The sequence below is a fragment of the Gymnogyps californianus genome, chromosome 6, assembly GCF_018139145.2.
Source record: "Gymnogyps californianus isolate 813 chromosome 6, ASM1813914v2, whole genome shotgun sequence".
In the NCBI taxonomy this organism is placed as follows: domain Eukaryota; kingdom Metazoa; phylum Chordata; class Aves; order Accipitriformes; family Cathartidae; genus Gymnogyps; species Gymnogyps californianus.
In genome coordinates this window covers 39010432-39029145 of record NC_059476.1, presented here as the reverse complement: position 1 = coordinate 39029145, position 18714 = coordinate 39010432, and the positions used below count along the sequence as shown (strand labels likewise).

The 18714-nt window shown below is 40.3% G+C and overlaps 1 long non-coding RNA gene across 7 annotated transcripts in view; it reads right to left on the bottom strand.

Moving 5' to 3' along the window:
* The window catches only part of LOC127017640 (uncharacterized), a 195829-nt gene that overhangs the window by 47151 nt on the left and 129964 nt on the right, over positions 1 to 18714 (bottom strand). For 5 of the 7 annotated variants that reach the window (XR_007766631.1, XR_007766625.1, XR_007766629.1 and 2 more), the window contains 3 exons: positions 15414 to 15573; positions 2289 to 2386; positions 585 to 755 (listed from right to left, as the gene is read on the bottom strand). This is a non-coding gene — a long non-coding RNA (uncharacterized LOC127017640). The remainder of the gene's footprint in view (positions 1 to 584; positions 756 to 2288; positions 2387 to 15413; positions 15574 to 18714) is intronic. The other 2 variants (XR_007766630.1, XR_007766628.1) reach the window with 2 other exon arrangements.

Below are 18714 nucleotides of genomic sequence, written 5' to 3'. Positions count from 1 at the left end.
GTGTGTATCATGGGAACATGCACCCCACACACTCAAGGGGCTGGAATAAATGCTAAATACACCCACCCAGGCTCACTTCCAGTTTTATCCTCCAAAATGTGGAGTCAAGGAAATCACGCTGCACTGAGGCAGCTGTTTTATTCTCAGTTTGCAAACATTAAACTGTATTCAGTCATCTGGCAGAAGATGATAACTTTTTCCTACATTAATAACTTCAATCCTGGTACTGACACAGAGCAAGGTGTGATGTGCTACTATTACCTCTCGTTCTGCCAGCAGATTTCAGATTACGATGTGGTTACTTTTAATTTCAGTTTTCAAAATTTCCCATCAGGACTTTAACAACAAATGTTAACGTCATAGAAGATCATATACTCTGCATTAGGTTTCTTACCAATTCTAAAATGTGAAACTTAAAATGGAAAGGCTTTATGGCATGATAAATTCAATCCAAAAGCTCTCTTATTGAAAACGTGTGTATATACTGGCTATACAAAAGAATTCTCCTGCTCTTGCCTACATTGAGTTTTTATAGCCCCCTTGTTCCCCTTTTAGCTAGTGATTTGTTTCAGAGGAAAACTGACCTTTAACCTACCAGAAGACTGCGAAGCTTGGTTCTCCTGTCAGTTCTTTGAGGAAGATGTTCTCATATTGACTTTATTTCATAAAGTTTATTTTCATCCCCCTTTCTTCATTTTAAGATAGATTTTGAAGATGAAGGTGTAGATAAGGAAAAGTTGCAGTCATTGTGATCTCTAGATATTAAGATATCAAAATTCATTTCATTAGCAATGAGAATGAGAAGTTAGCATATCTTTTGTTTGTCAGAACCTCCCCTCAAAAAGCTAATACCAGAGATATATAAAAAAACAACACAACAGACTGATCTCATACATGAAGACCTAATAACTATCAAGTTAGGAAAAGTACATTTTAAAAAAAGATTTAATTTCCAATTAAAGTATTCAAATATTTTTTCTACCAAAAATGCATATGCAGTACCATTTAAAACTAAGGGGAGAAGTGCAAACAACTTTCTGATATTGCAATACACATACATTTTTCCTCTAATTCACCCTCTGTAAGGCAGTCCAAGGCCTGGACGTGATCAGAGACCAGTATAGGTGCATTATCATCTCAGTGCACTACACAAAAATATGGGGCTGGACTAACATCGGTGTGCCAGAAACAGTTAACCTACAAAAGTCTCACTGCCTCTATTTTCTCTTTTTCTGGGAATGCCTCTGTGTTATGCAGCATGCTGCAAGCTGTGCCACCCCTGCATTCACTCTCTGCTTCCCCAATGAATGGGATTTTGGATAAAACCAAGGGCTTTGCCACTTCTCTAACCAAATTTTGGGCTGGTTCCCCGTTCCCCCATCCAGTTACAATTAAATATTGCACCTTTTCCAAATGTTATGTTCTGAAGTCTTTTGTAGAAATACCCATGAAGTGGAGATAAGCTCATTGCTGAAAGCCTTGAATCTTATCTGTTTACTTTCTACAGCTTCTAGCTTTTCTCATAGTGATAATACCCCTCTTTCTGGCAATACTTTGATTTGTGTTCTAGCACCCAACCAAAAGCATTAGCTTTCAGACAGAAAATAGTCTATTCATCTTCTGCTGCACCATTGTCTCCTCCTCCTATGAAGAATTCCTCCAAGCTAATGGGGCTCCCATCATCTCCTTTGTCCAAACTGTTGTCTTTGGTTTTTTACTAACACTCATTATTATGTTGGCAGGATGTTGTGGGTTCTTTTTTTTAATCCATTTACCTTTGGAATTATCTTCTAGGTTTTGAAAACTTCTGAGCTTCACCTAACATCCTACTTATGGCCCTTCCTGGGGTTTTTTGGATTTGCTGCCACCTTCACAAATTCAAATCACTGCCCACTATCGGCTTCATTGCTGAGTAACTTCTTCTTGGTAAACTCTCACTGGTCTGGTGAGGGTTAATTTTTGATCTCCCATAGTCCCTCTGTGAGCATCTCACAGCCTTTTATCAAACACTCAGTTCTCCTTACATTGCAAGACTGAGTTTCCAGTCTTATATGAATTGCAAAGGCTCCCAAGTTCCACCTTTCTTTTCACACTTACACATAAAAGCATTTCCCTCATATTTTTCATTTTTATTTAGTCCCTAGCTCCTCTCCAATGTCTGTACTGTACTTTCATAATTATTGTCCCCTAAGTTAACAGAAAACTGTAAAAAAAAAATCAAAATCAGCAACTGTGAAATACAAGGCTACTTCCAACCATCTCCCTTCTTGCTGGCACACAGTACTTACAGACAGAAGATGAAGTATGGTTTCCAGAGGGATTCAGATCTGGTGGGGCTTTTAACTGCTCTGTTTTTCCAGTTTCCAGAATGTTTTATTATTTCACTCTGTAATGAAGACAGACAGACTATCAGATTGAGTTTTCTTTCATTCAGCAACTGGGTGATCAGCACTACATAAGGACTGCCTCACACCAAACTTCTACCAAATCCTGCAAGAGCTCTTTACAAGTCCAGCTCCTCCAGTAACAAGACATCCATTGGCATGACTAGTTTTGCTGACAATGCACATTTCCCCTAGAAATACACTTTGATATCTTGGCTACCATTAAAATGTTTATATAAAGGCTTAAGTACAGTTTGTGCATTTTACAATTGTTTTGGAATGCTAGAGATAAAAGGAATAAGAGATTGTCATGATTATTTATATTTAGCTGAAGCTCACAGCAAGGGGCATTTGCCCTGTTTTAGCCATGCCAGTAGTTGTAGGGTTCAAACCAAAAGTGAAACATGTCACAGGTTTAAAATTTATTTGTCCCTCCTGATCCGTCCTGGATGACAACTGTTGGGTGGAAGAGGAGAAGGGGCCAGGAAAACTGCATGGCTTCCACCTCTAGCTGCACCTGCTTCTGTCTGAGAGCAGGTTTGGTCCTGTGAGCTGAAAAAAAAGGTTCTGTAATGCCTCTCTAAGAAGCAAGACATGCACAAAGGCCGTGACACGAATGAAACATTCCAGACACCACAGTCACATCATGCTGGGGTTGACCCTTCTCTTGGTAGCCTTGATGAAGAGTTCAGTGTCTAGGTGCAAAGGCTGCAATGCCCTTACCCAGGAGCAACTCCTTCTTAATAAAATTGTAGTGTTTTGTGTCTGCTAGCAACCGTGCAGTTTTATAATGCAGCTTTGTGGGTGCAGCTGCTCTGAAGATAAAGAAAAAAAAACCCTTCAGCCACTGGCACCTTTCTTACAAGTTTTAACAATTGAAGTAAAAATACACTAAAAGAGAATGTAAATGAAAATGTTGAAGTACATACTGGTGAAGTTATATTGGGATGCTGACCTATGCGTATTTAACATTTTGTGATTGTAACAGTCCTGAATAAGACCTGATGAACAGGACTAGAAATTGTATTACAAATATAAGTAGTATACGTTACTGAAAATGTGTGGCTGATGATTCCTGAGCACAAAACCCAGGAAATTCTGAACTATGATTTCTAGAACAAACCTATTTCATCCCTCTTGCATTCTGAATTGCTGAATTACACGGTATTCACTTTTATGCTTTAATGTTTCTGCAATGTTACTAAGTTACAGTATTGTGGAACAATGTTTTATCTGCCTTCAGACAGATCCTGGTCTTAGATAGACAAGCATAAATCTGGAGTAACTCAATTGTTCTTATGTTTTCTCAGGACTTACACTAATTTAGCTAACAATTATCTCCACACCATTGAGTTAAATTGCTTTACAAGGCAATACTTTAATGTTAATACTCTTTAAATTAATATAAACATGTCTTTTAGTTATATTTTACATAAGATCCATTTCAAATGCATTAATTCAATTACCTTGTTTTATAGATACTGCACATTCAAGGAGGCTTTTATCAGTGCCAGAAAGCCAGCGGCAAGTTCCTACTGGCAAAACTCATAGCAAGACTGAACTCTAAATGTGCACACATTTACACTGTAAATGTAAGCTGAGACTTCAACAATGAAAATATAATTTCTAAACTTCCACAGATTTGGACAAAATTATGGTCTATATATGAGAGGTTTGGGGTTTTTTAATGAGCATTTGTTTCAGCCTGCAACCTGCATATACCATGCCAAATCTTGCTCATTCCGAAATCAGCATCACTGAGTTCCCATTGGCTCCAATAGGAACAAAATTTGGCCTACGTTCCCTGTTGGTGGAAGACAGTTGGAAGAAAAGCAGCATTATGTACTTGTTTGATATAGCTTTGTTACCTGAAAAGCTTTTCTTCAAACACACCAAAGTGCATCAGTTCTCACTGAAAACTTAATCCGTGTTTGAAGTTTGGTCACCAAGAGAAACACTTTTCAAATCTCCAGTCACGCAACCGGGACCAGGAAAAAAAAAATTAGAAATTCTGCTTCTTACTTTACAATTCTTACTTTTTATGCAACTTAATCCCACCCTCCTACACACCGGTAAGTAGGAATAAACATTCGTTTAGTTTAAATCCACCATACAGTGAAGAACAAGTTCCTTGGATCACTAATGTGCTTAAAGTACATCTGCACTTAAAGCGTGTGCGCGAGAGGGGCAGGACTGTCGGCAGCATGCAAAATCAACCCCCTCCAGCATCACAAAGCGTAGATGCTTGGAGCAGGTTATGCTTTTATCCCTCAGCATAATCTTCTACAGAGGGACCCCAACAGCGTGTATGGAGGGGGAAGAGCTCGGTGGCAAAGTGAGATTTCTCCATCTGCTCATATAAGGTTTTCCTCCCCCCGTTCTCCATAGGTACAGCTCAGAGACTATCGCAGTTCACAGGAGACGCCCCACTAATTTCACGGGACTTAGACCCTGGTCATATTGCAACCCCCTGCATCAATGATTTAATCCCTCGGTTATCTCCTTTCATACATATTCAGGAATTGCAATAACAAATTAAGTAACTCTAGAGGTGCCAGAAACAAATAGAGATACCGAAATATCAGAAGGTGGTGGTACATTTCCACCCTCTCGCCAGCAAGCACCGAGCCGTGAGTAAAAGCTGCCACACCTCCCGGGAGAGCAGAGAGCATCCAGCCTTCAGCTCCAGCCAATAAATATTCAACCGCAGCATTTGCCCTGTGATTACAAATCAAATCTGTTTCCATCTGGCTGTCAAAGCAGAAGCAGCACTCAGCCAAAATATCACTGACTATTTTTCTATGGTTACATTGTCCTTTAAACATTACCTATGCTTTACTTATATATAAAAATAACAATGCAGCTACTAAGGTAGGGGAACACAGAGTGTAACATAATTAAAAAAGGACTGGCATTATATCTTCAAATAAAGCGGTACAAAGATTTGTGTATATTTAGTATCTTATAAAAAGTTTGTGGAAAAGTGCTGATTGTTTCACAGCATTCATCCAATGTCCTTGAACAGCAAATGTATTTACATGTGAATTACCAGAAAAATCAATAATCTTTGTTTCCAGAGATGAAACTCCTTCCTTATGCCCATATTAAATATTCAATTTTCCCCTCTAAACAAACGTTCTGTTACTGAGAAGAAGGAAGAAAGAAGAAACAATCCACAAATGCAAGATCAAATTGTTCATCTGTCCAGCCTCTGACCGAAGCTTTGGTATGGTCCCGTGAGTTAATCCTCCGAATGGGAAACGCACGCCTGTACCTGCTCCTGGTGAACCTGGCCAGTCTTGCAGAGCTACAAATACCTCTGGACTACAGCACCGAAGAAATCGATTCTCTGCCCACTCATATCATCTCCCATCTTTCCCCCTGAGCTGTATATACACACACACACAAAAAAAAAAAAATTGTATCTGATGTAAACCAAATTGAGTGATGTTTTCTGCCGGCCAAGGATCTCCTTCTGGGTTTTGTGCGATAACAGAGATGAAGTTCATTTTTCACGTAGCTGCTGCAAAAGTATTATTGCAAGGCCTAATATTGCCTTTTTGTTCAAGCAAACCTCATGCTGAAGTGAAGATTTTTATTTTATTAATGTTTGTATAAGAACAAAGGAAGTTCTTTTTTTTATTTACTCTGTGAAGCAAAGAAATGAACAGTGAACATTAAAATACTACATGGGTTTAGATATTTCAAACCCCAAACAGCTCTGGTTTAATGGATGTGTATTTTTTGTCTGTATAATGAATGTTTCTAAATATACTCTGAGAAAAGGAAGACTATTTACCTTTTTAATATTTAATATTTTGCAGCCATACATATGGAAACAATTTACCATGGGTATATTTCTGGTAAAAGAAAACAGCTCCATTACAAGGCTGAAATGTAGCTTTGATTGCAAAACCTCTGAAACACCCATGTTTTGCATCCTGAATGTCAAATAAAAAACAGTCGACCCCAAAATCTTGAGATGAACTGTACGTAAACTAGCAAGTAATCAAGTGCGAAATACGATTTAAAATCTTGCATAGCGGTTCATGCCCAGGTCTATTTATATGCTGAAATACTTCAAAATTATATCAGCTGGAACTTCTGCCTCCATCCCAACGCCTCACATTCATCATTTTAAAAAATGGTGTTATTTGAAGGCTGTTCATGTCAAAATGCCAATGATTGTGATTTTCACATCATCCCTTAAAATCCCATCACCCATTTCTTTGATGTAGCCAACACTTACAGCACTTAAAGCCATTTCCTACACTCTAGGCTAACAGAGACATCTGCACAACCTGGCAGACAGGACAAGAGAATTGCTGGTGGGACCTACAGGAACCTCCCAGGAGACCTGTGCTCTCCGCAGGCAGCAGCAAGAGGCCAGGCAGGGCATCCCCAAGCAACAAAGATGCCTATTTAGACAATGGAATCATGTCTTCACATCACAAATTTCTAAAGGAAGGAAATTCATATTTATACTATGTTATATTAATTATATATCATTATATTCTGAGGTAGTTTTTGGTAGAGAAATTCAACCATGTTCCACCTAATATTAAAAGTGATTATGTGATAGTTTCACATGTTTACACTGCTTTTTCCACAGTAAAAATTACTGTTGAATACATAGCAAAGGCAATTATCACTGTGCAGATAATTAATATACTTTAAAGGGTTGATTCCCCACTTCTTTGTATCACCTGCAAAAGAATCTTCTCCCAAACCCCATAAGGAATAATCTTTATCTAATCCTTTGTTTTTCTTTTTGCTTAATTTTTGTCAATTGCTTTCTTACAAACATAGTAAATAACACATGGTTTCCCACAGGGAATTAAATCCTAGAACTCCATGGCTCAAGTTAAGACCCTGTAGTTTATCATTTGAGCAATAGATATAAGTCTGCAAATCCTATACACAAAGCAGTAATTACGTGCAGCTTTTTATGTGTGTCTTCTATATGTAAATGAGAAAGTACAAACCTATTACAAATTAAGCTTGTATAAATGGGTATCTTTCTATTGTTGCCTTGTATTTAAGCCAGTGCCCTTGTAGGGGTCTAATCATCTAGAGAGAAAGATCTGCCGCTGGCAAACCACTAAGGTCACAGATATTACTCTTCTGAAGAGCTGGCTTTATTAATCCTAACCCAGTAAGCAGGTAGTTTGACAGTCTGCACTGGAGCGGCTACTGAAACATAGCAGCCAAATCCCTGCCCAAACCAAAAGAGAAAAAAGCTCCCGACATTTCTTTATCTACCTAGGTAGGGTTTTTTTCTTATCTACATGGTTTGACTTTGGTACATGTGAACGATCAGTTGCACAACATTTACAGTGATGTTTATGTGGTAAATTTGTTCCAAATTCTGCTTATCCTTCCTTCTTTTAAACATAATTATGTTGCTCTACACCTTCAGATGGCCCAGACTCCATAAAACCGCAAAATGACAGTGTCCCAGGAGACTCCAACATTAGATCAGATCAACCGGGGCTTTGTCTGGTTGAGTTGTGAAAAGCTCTGAGGATGGAGAGTCCACTGCTGGTCCATTCTCCTGGGTGGAAAAGTTTTTTTCCAATCTCCAACCCCAGCTTCACAAGACACAACCTGTGGCCCTTGCCATGCTGCCTGGCATTGAAAAGTCTGACTCCATCACCTTGGTACCTGCTCTTCAAGTAGCTGCAGGGTGCTGCTAAATCACCCTTAGCCTCTTCTTCAGTACACTAAACAAGCCCAATTTCTTCAGCCTCTCCTCCTAGTCTAGTGCCCTAAGCCCCAACCTCTCCAGGTCCTATACTTAACACTTCTTGTGCATGATCACAGCAGTACTTTGACACACTAGTAAGACAGTGATAGTCATAGTACCAGCTACCAGTTTATTGATAGTAAAAGGCTGATCTTCATTACCTCCAGCAGTGGTAAAAGCTCCTTTTTCTCTGTATCTTTTTCCTCATAAAAAAATTGCAATCTGTATCAGGCATTGCCTGAAAGCAGAAGTCACCCAGGGAGTATCGCTGCTCTTACACTGGAGAAGCACAGATCTTCATCTGGCAAGGCTTCACATTGGAGGTGAATTTTAGGGGCAGGATCATCCTTTAGCAGACTAAATGGGAAGAGCACATGTTGGGAAGACTAGTGAGCTGCCCACATCACAGGATACCACGTGTACTGGGAAGGATAGATGCTTTCCTCAGAAGAACAAGGATCAGGACCACCCACCAATCTTGGTGGCCAACAGAGCACAAGACACAGTTGTGACCCCTGCTCAACCATGGTGAGACCCAGCTCCTAACGCATTTCCCCTCCACATCCTGCAGGCACTGCCAAACTCTCTAGCCAGCCATGAGATGAGTGTATATACTCATCTACTGCCACACAACTCTCCCCACCTACACATTACCTGACTATTCCTCCTGAAGAAGGGACCTCATTCCAAGTCTCCTGCTTTCCTGGGCTCTGGGGCTATTTTCTCTATTTCGCAGTGTTTTCTTTTTTGTAAGATTTTGCACACTTAAACACGCACTGCCAATTACATTCAATTTATTTATTCCTGCATTACAAATTTCTAAATGGGCCCTGTTCATCCTTTCAGTTTTGTTAATAAATCATTTTGGTTGCGTGCAGATGCCTGCCAAAATAAGGAAGATTCATGAGACTGAGTTACAAGCATTTATTAATTAGAGGGATCAAGGTGTCACAAGCACAAAACATCTATCCCAAACTGAGAGCTGGCAAACTGTCACTGTAGTGCACCACTACAGCAGCGCGATAAAAATAGAAAAGAGCAGCGTACCTAACACTCCTGCTCTACAAGCCCCCATTATAGCATTAACTTCTGCAATCTTTGCCCTTGAGGTGCTGGTCAATGCTGCCAGGTTGAGGAATGCAGACCACGCGTTATTTTTTTTTTTTCCCTTGAGCCAGTCCAGCTATGCTCATCCCACTTTCAGATTACTTACACTGGACCTTGAACACAACGCTATCTTGAAAATGGTCCACATGGAAAATATTCCCATGCAGAAATATTCCCCACGAGCCTTGCAGGAAGCAGCACAGACACTCATCCCTGCTGGCATCGTGGTACTTCAGTACCATCTTATCTTCAGCCTGGCAAACGTGGATGCCAACCCCGTTTTGCAAGTAGTAAGCACGTAATTGAACCACCTGCTTTCCAGGCCCTCTGATGCAAGTGCACTATTTCATGATTTGTGGCGGGTGAAAGCAAAAGCGAGTTTCCACAGTGACACTGGGCATTAATAACCCATAAATAAACTGTCACGTTGAGAGCAGGAACAGCTTGACGGGTGGATACATTTCTTCTCCCCTAGTAGGAGCAGACCTAGTGGAAGGACATACCAGGTCTTCACTACCTGCGCTAGCAGGCTGAATCTGTCTCCAAGCAGACAGGGAACATTTCCCAAGACCTACCAAGTTCACAGAGCACAAGCCCTCTGTGAGCTGCTGATACCCCTGAATTCACTGCTAGCGACAGACACAGCTAAAACAGTCACTGGCTAACACAGTCCTGTAGGCACAAAAGCCAAGAAACACATCCCCCTTACAATGCAGACCTGCTCCTAAAGATGAAATATTTCCCAAGCTCTTTCCCACCCCCAGAGCCATCAGTCTGCTTGGAAGTTTCTTTTAAGAAATGGTGACAAGAAAAATATTCTGATCTAAACTTTTTATTCTCGTATATTCAATATAGCTTCAACTCCTATTCGCTTTTGTATTATTTTATATCTGCTTAATTCACTTCGGTTCTCGAGCACACAGAAGCCAACTGGACATGGAAATGTATTTAATGAAGCAGTTCTCTGGTATCCACCTCTTGTTTTCTATCAGCCTTGCTGCCTCCAAAAAATGCCAGGCAGTAGACGTCATGGCCGGGACATCAAATAGTCAATACAGCTGAATTTCCACTATCGCACTTCCCTCTGTGACCTCTGGCACTTCTTTTAAACCTTTCTGCCCTGGATGACAAACTACTGACATAGGCACAAGGTGGGACACAATCACCTAAGTGGAGGTGTGACAAAGTCATCAGCAGCTCAAAGGCGGCATTTTGTTTGCTGCATTTCAGCCTGCCACCGTGTCTTGTTTAGGCTGGTTCATTAAAAAGCCATAAAGGTTGCTCAGTCGTGCTCAGACTACAGATTTCCATAGTCATATTGTTTCTAAATATTTAAATAACCATCTTGCAGTGACAGCTGCATGGTTTCCAAGGTGCTTACCTCCACAATAATGGTTTACTACCAAGCAGCCAGTTTCTGAATCTGAATTTTAGCTGCTGAACTGCCTACAGGACAGGGAATGTCTGAGCAGGTGTTTACACCTTGCACATTAATGGAGTGGAGGTTAGCACAGTCAAGACCTGCCAAGATAACAGAGAAGGATTTCGTACATTTATAAGTCAAAAAAAAGGTAAATTTCTATGTGCAATTTTGGATCTGGCCTGTTGCTGCCACCCTTCCTTCGCTTATCCATCAACAAACCCTCACTCCGTGTACCTGTTCACCACCATTTTTCCTTATATCTGGTCTCCTATATGAACTGCAAATCTCTGCCCGCTCCTGCGTCTTATAACAAAGATATGAAAGAAAACAACTGAGTCTGCATCAGTGTTAGATTTATAAGCAGTTACTGGTAATCATCATGGAAATAACAGCAACAACCAAACCACAAACTCAACCTTGTCATGCACAAGTCCTAACCCACCACAATCAACGTGAGCTGGGCTGGTTTTGACCATTTCTATAACAAGCCTTGGCCAACTTGGCTCATTTTACCCAAAATGAGTATTGCACCCTTTTTTTGGTGCAAATACTGTCAGGCAGCTGGAGAACACAAACCTGTGCACGTCGCACCACTGCAGCCAGACAGGGACACATAACACAGCCTCTCCCCACTGCCCCTCCAGTGTCCCCACTCAAATGGAACCAGGAGCAACCGGAACCATTTTCTTCTGCCACCATTAAGGCTAATTCTCCTATAGCGAGTAATCTGCGTGGGCAAACACTGCTGGCATTTAATGATTTGGGACGCAACAATGCAGCATGGCCTGCCTCACCATTGCTTTTTTTCAAGCATTGCCCCATAAAAAGCAAGAATTGCTGCTTTTTACATCCTACCACTTTTAAAGCTCCTAATTTCTCACCAACCATTCAGGTACTGTCTACATAGCACAATCCTCTTATGCAGAATCCCTGCTCTCTGGGCTTATAATTTTAATATACAATTGAGATGCCCAACCCTTCTTCTAATAAGCAGTGATAAATAATCCCAATTAGATACTTAATATGAGGGTATTTGCCTTTCACCTATAATTGCCCTTTTCCACTCATAAAGGGAGAGGTTTTAGTCTTACCTATATATTTACTAATAATTTTCCCTCCTGTGTTAACATTTCCAGTGCTATTTGACATTTCATTCTCAGGATTTTCTCTTCCAATTATTTTTTATTGGCTGTGATTTTGTGTCTTTTATTAGAGGTGCAGAGGGCCATCTGCCAGATATTCAACCCCTGCTGCAGAAGCTTTGTGTCAACATCTCCATCTAGACAACAGGCTTGCAATTAAAAAATAAAATAAAATTTAAAAAAACACCAAAAACCTAAGCCATTCTTCTCCCCCCTTGCCCTGCTTTCCTGCCTGCTTTGGTGTTTTGAGGGTTGGGGGGGGTGGGGTTTGGGGTTGGGGGTGGTGGTGTTTTTTTTACAGAGTGGTATCTCTGAGTTCAGGTAGGACCAAGCCTGAGTTATAAAAAAAAAAAAAGAAAAAAAATGAGGTTCCACTAACATTAAAAAGCCTTGTTGCCACAGAAGCGTGACACCATCAAACACTACTCCAATGCAGATGTGGGAACTCCAAAAGGACCGGTGATATTTCCATCCAGCTTTGAATACCTCTGGTTTTATTTTCATTCTCTCTACCCTATAAAGAAATCCTGTCCTCAATTTTAATTAACCCAAACTTTAAAACTGGAGAATATTTTTCAAGTATTTTGCTCATCTACTGTTCAGTGGGTAAATATTCCCAAGGAGACTTTGCAGAATTATTTTTTTTACCCTTTTTCCGTTTTTCTTTTAGCAGCATAATTGCAGCAGAATTGTTTTCCTTTATCACTACTGCTTTAAAAACTAAACTATTTTATTGCTCATTTCTTTCAGGATCATTTCAATTACTGACAGCAAAGCTATGGCACTCCACCGAAGCACCGCTGTATTCCTCACCAGCAGAGCACCAGCTGCAGTCATCTAATTTAGCTATTGCAGAGTAATTAGCCAGACCTTCGAAGGCCTGACCCGGCTGTTGAAGACACTCTGCCCTGCAGAGGTGAGCGGCTTTGGGAGGGACCCCGAGACATGACAGAGCAGCAGCAAGGCAGAGATCACACACATGGGCATAACCTGGGGCAACTCAACTTTTCTCTCCTTCTCATCAAACTTCTAAAGTTTCCTCTTAAAATATCACGGCCATTAGCCCTCTGACATCAAAATAAATGTTCACATTACAGCCTGCGTGTACACTTATCTTTAAGGCCATCCGTTTTTTATATTCCCCATTAGAGGTCACTTTTATCTAACACTTACAGCCTTTAATGGAGCCATGCATTTACCTTCTGTTGAGCGCTTTGTGTTGGTTAAGGTCATTACTTTTATTCAAACTGAGAACTACCAGAATTTCCCCATTATTTGCTCTCAGATACTCTTTATCCATTTCCACATTTTGCTCATTTGCTCGCAGTCCTCTGACTTGCGATTTTAATGGTTACGCAGTTGTTTCCTCTAATTGAGCTGTGACCTGTTAACTTCCAAGACTATTTTTATTCTTTGCTACCTTAGGTTAATTTGCAGGCTCTTTTGCAGCTAGTGAAACTGCATTTGTTGTATTATGCAGAGTGGCAGGCTCTTTTTCTCTTTCTGGGACTGTATACCAGCTCCTTTATCTTCATCACCCGGTTCCTTTCCCCTTTCTAGCACTATCCGTTTGGTGTTAGCACAGTGCTAAATCTTATTTCTTTCGCCATTCGTATGATTGCAGCCAGGCATTGTCATTTCCCTACTGGGTAAATGCTTACTGTTCCTCATAAACTTTAACACCTTGCTACTCAGTCAAAGCAATAGTTTTGCAGCTGCTGTTTTCGCTTCAACATATATTTCTTTCATCTTGCCAATTCTTGGAGTACTTGATGTAAAGAAAAGAGCTTTTGTCTTAGTTTTCTTTCCATAGTAGTTTGTGTTGGCAAAAGTTTAGGGCTCTGCAAAAAGAAATTTCTAAAACACCTTACCGAAGCAGCTCTTCGGATACTGCTCTGCGTAGCCATATAGATGTCTAAATTTTCTGAAGTCACTCTTTCTATCAAATATTTTGGGGTTAGTTTTGGCAAGATTATGACGGATTGACACCGTTAAGGTCACTGGAGGCTAAAAAGGAAGGAGGACAGGCATGTTCAGTCCTTCTCTGCTGATTAATGTCCCCGAACAACTCGCGCTCTGTGTTGTTCAGCTCTGTGCAGCTCCGGAGCGATGAGATTTCATTGCTGCTGGCCTGAACTCTTACATGATAACAAAGTCCAGACCCTCCGCTGGCAAACTACTAATCCCTGAAATCATTGCTTTCCCATTTTGTGTCACCAGCCCTAAACACAGTCACTCCACCCCTGCTTCTTGAGGCTCTCCAAACAGCAGGTGCTTTTTGCTTCCCCTTGCCTCTACAAAAGGGGCAGGCAAGAGAGCTTGGCTGCTATAGACCTTATAATTGCCTTAAACTACTCTGTGCCAACTTGAAACTAGGCCAATGCCGGAGAATAGCGAAAGACTTCGGTTATTTGCAGGGCTGCCACAACCCTGAATCCGAATAGTACAGGGCAAAAAAGGGGTTCCACTCCTCTGCAATTCCCAGGCCAGAGCTACTGTATCTCAAAGAGCAATTGGATACTTGGCTTCACTCTGATCTGGAACAAGAGCCATGTATTTCCTAGTTCCCTCCTAAATAAAATCACTATCACATCAGCAGCTTGCGCCAGAGCCAGAAACCCCAGGAGCTAGAGCTCCAGCTCAGCACAAGCTGCAAACGTAGGGAGCTTGGATGTATTGGGATTCAGAGGCTGCCTGAGATCCAGGTGAGCCGGTGGGAAACTCAGTTCGTCCAGCAGCACAGCCGGCTCCTGGAGGAGCACCAGCACACCAAATATTTCATTTTCCATCAGCCTGCATATTTTCCAGCAGCATTCATTGCCCCTCCTCTCCCTCCATCTGGGAAGATGGTTCCACGATCAGGAGAGATTTGAGCTTCAGAAAGGTTGCCTGCTAGCTCCTGACATTTTCATTGTATTATCGCTAAACCTAAATGTCGTTTTCTTACTCAATTCTCCTCCAATTCGACCCTTAAATAGAGTGCAATTTTTCTCAGTCATGTTCCTCCAGACTATCTTCCTAAATTAACATGTCATCTGTACAATTTTCAAATTAGTGCAATTTAACATTTCTTGATTCCATTCACATTATTCCTCAGGAATTTTCTGCCACAAAATGTGACAGTGGTATCTGAGCTGTATATTAAAAGTGGATTAATGCTTTAGAGACAAATCAGTTCCTCTTAGGTTCCTATGCAGTGCTGCTACAGGATTTGATCGATTGTATTAAAAAAGCATTTAGAAATTTTCTCTTTCATAATTTTGTACTAAGCAAGTGAGAATGACCTCCAGGAGATATCAAATGTGTTGTCTTTTTTCAGTTTTCAATAGTTTTAAGCATTAGTAACAGGACGCCTTGATAAAAAGGTGACACACATCAAATTCTTACAAATCAAAATAAACAGGCAACTATTAAAAACACTTTTGAATCGAGCGAAGAAAAACCAGCACTATAATTAAAAGAATAACAGGAAATTACACTGTGATTCAGCAACATACACAGAAGGTTATCCAGCCTGAAGCCAGTGGTCTTCACAAGACCACTTTACTATGACTGAAATGAAGTATAAACCTATATACTGCTGAGTAAGGTCATACACTCATAGGTCTTACCACATGTATTACTTTGTATCACTCTCTAGAGGCGCAGTGGTTATCCAGATGTATTTCCAAAACTTCTGAAAATCCATAGTCCAACCAAGGCAATAATATTCCATTTTCTTCAGTCGTTCACTGTTGATTACAGGCTACTGTTCCTAACATCCTGCACCTGCTATAACATAAAGTTACATTATAGAGTTATAAAGGTTTTTTCAACCTTGAGATTTGTTTAAAATGTTTCCTCATTCCTCTAGAGAACATACACTGGCTGGTAGTAATTTTAACGTCGATTTTAATTTCTTCTTTACCTATGTATATTTTATTAATATTCAAAGATTGTCCTTTTATTTATACCTTTTACAAGGCATTTTTCTCTTAAGTGATGCTTAGCATCAAAAGATCCCTGAAGGTTTAAGGATTTGTGTTTAGAAGGCATTTAATCCTAGAGCTTTTAGTTTTGCAAGTAATTTCAAGCCACATTATCTCTAACTTTTATTCTTTTAAATACAGTAGAAGGTTTTTCTGATTTTTTCCACTCCTGTTTGCACTTCACACCACAGTGAAATGGGCTACTAGCTTAGATACGTGTAGGTAAATTTGAAGGTTTTTTCCCCCCTGAATCTTCCCCTTTAAACAACCATTTCTTGACCTGTTTATTATGAATCACAAATTTTGAAGAGGTTTTTTCTTCCAAATACATTGTGCCTGCAACTGAGTATGTTGTGGTAACATATTTGCTTGCTTTGTTTCTTTAATAAAGTATTGGTTGCTTTGCCACTTAATGTAAGTTCTTTTTGAGACTGCCTATGCTTTCAGTCTGGTTGTTTGCTTTACATCACCTACCTTGACTTTCTCTGTACCCGAAACGATCACTGCTGAACAGCCATATGTCTTTGTTGTTAGAAGTATCAAGCCAAAAATTTCCATCAAACATTACATTAGTACAAGAGTTTCCAAGAATCCAAAAGTTATAAAACAAACAACAGTAAGATCCAAGCTAACTTATGCCTTCGCATATTGGGCTAAAGCTTTTTATTAAAACATTTCTAAATCCTTAGATATACTCTTTCAAATTCACACACAATGAATCACTCTGAATATCCAAAAAAACCCTGTTGATTTTGCAGTTTTGAAATACATGAATCTAGAGTTTCATTCTCCTGATTGAATATTTTAAATCTTCCAAGTTCTAGTACATAACCTTGAAAAAACATTTAATATACAGTCTTGAACTTAATTCAATTTTTTCGTAAGCTGCTTTCCCTTCAACCTTTGACATCTATCAAAAGTATTTTAATTGCACCTCTTCACCATCCTTTTCATTCATACTGCAAATACCTGGACTAAATACTGCAACAGACAGCAATTGATTTCAGAGGGTCCTGGGTTTCTTCTGACTTTTCACATTATTTCTGTATGCTGAGATTATTAATGGTGGTTCAAGTATTCATTTGCAAAATTTGCATTTCAGCTTTAAAAGGAAACACAGTTGCTCCATTCCTCTTTAAAACTCATTGCAGTGCAAATAAACTTCGTAAGTATTCAAGACTCCCTTCCCTAGAGCACTATGCTACTAATATTAGTTATACTGCAGGGGCATGCAAAATGTCCAGGGAGCTTTCAAAACGTATAGTACAAAAAGTCTTCCTTATTGAGAATAAGCTGGAAGTCAGAAAGATATGAGACAGGGGAAGAAAATGCAATATTTATTTTGGGTGTTGAGCACTCAGCATTTAAAATCTAGGCAGGAGGAAGAATCACTACCTTAGGCTGTTAAAAGAAATGGGACATAAAAGCAGACAAGCAACGGCATTATTTTAAAGAGCCCAGGGTGGTCTCTAATAGCGGCTATGAGTGGAGGCTTAGGGAAGGTAGATAAGAATAGGGCCGATGTAGGGTGATACAGCCCCTGTTGCATACAAACTCCCAGTTGCAGCAGGAAAAGTCCTTATTTTGATCCCTAAAAAGCTGCAAGCACATACAATGAACTTTCATTAGTGTGCAGTTAATTAGCATTACTATTATATTTGTATTATCTTACCACTGAGGTATCTCGTTATGGATCCCATTGTGTTACCCCCATGCAAAAGCTGCGCAAACAGAAAACCACCTTCCCCAAAAGCTTACAAGCCAACTAAAAAAAGCAGGTCAAATCAAGCAAAGGCAGATGGGAAGCGATGGGCCAGTCTCAGTCAGGATTCTGTCAAGTCCTCCGTAGGCATGTCAGAAATACAGAGGACTATGAATTTCTTCCCTAAAGAAAATACAGGGGCTTGTTCCCGTAATGGCGAAGGTGGCACATTCAGCTAAAAAGACCTGGCAAAACAAAACATGGGAGAACAAACTTGCCATAGAGGAATCCACCTTGGCCATAAGGTTTCCATCCAGGCTTTGCTGGGATGTGAGGACATGCCACAGCACACCAGCACCGGGCGCTGGGGAAAGACAGCGAAATGGGAAGGAAAGATCATGATTAGAAAACAATGAGGTTTTACTGAGATTAGATCAGGGAGGCGGCAGGAACTTGTTGGCAATGTTGGGCTCAGCATCAAAGAAAAGCCAAGGGAAGCTAGTCCCGAGTGGGAGCAGGTGACGGGCTAAGTGAAGGGACTTGGCAGTGGAAAAATCAGTAACAGGGCATGATGAGGGCCAAATCAAGCAAATAGCCCTGCCTCGAGTGAGGCAGGTGAAGCTGGACTGCAGGTCAACTGAAGGGGCAAGAGCTACGACAGATGGAGCAAAGAGTTGAGATGGGTCATCAGCATGGCGAGATGAAATCACTAATAGCGTGGGAGTGTATGATGGGAAAGGACATGAGACTCTTGACAGGAGCAACATACACACATCATAACATGAAACAAACTGCATTGAACCTTCAGCCAAAATTCAGTGTTATCAGACCATTTGAACTGTGTACCTTTGGTAGTATCTAGTCATTGCCTTCCTGCCATGGACTTCAGTAGATTCTGAATTAATCTTAGGACTAGCCAGTACGAAAGGCAACAGCATTATAGAATATTTTTGTTACAGTTTTCCCATTGCTCTCTCTTTCAAGCTGAATTAACCATAGTTTAAGCCGACACTTTCCTCCCAGAGGAGGTTTTAGACTTTCAAAATTGTATAAAAATCAGTGAAAGCAGGAGGTCGCAATGGCACAGGTTAGAGATCTCTGGAGAGCTCTGGGGCAGGTAAAAGGTGTGGATACTTGTTATAGCTTTGGCAAAGTAAATACCTTGAAGCTGTAATGAGGTTATGTCAGATGAAAAAAGTCATTCAAAAGAATCTTTTCTACCACCTTAACTGCTATAGTGAA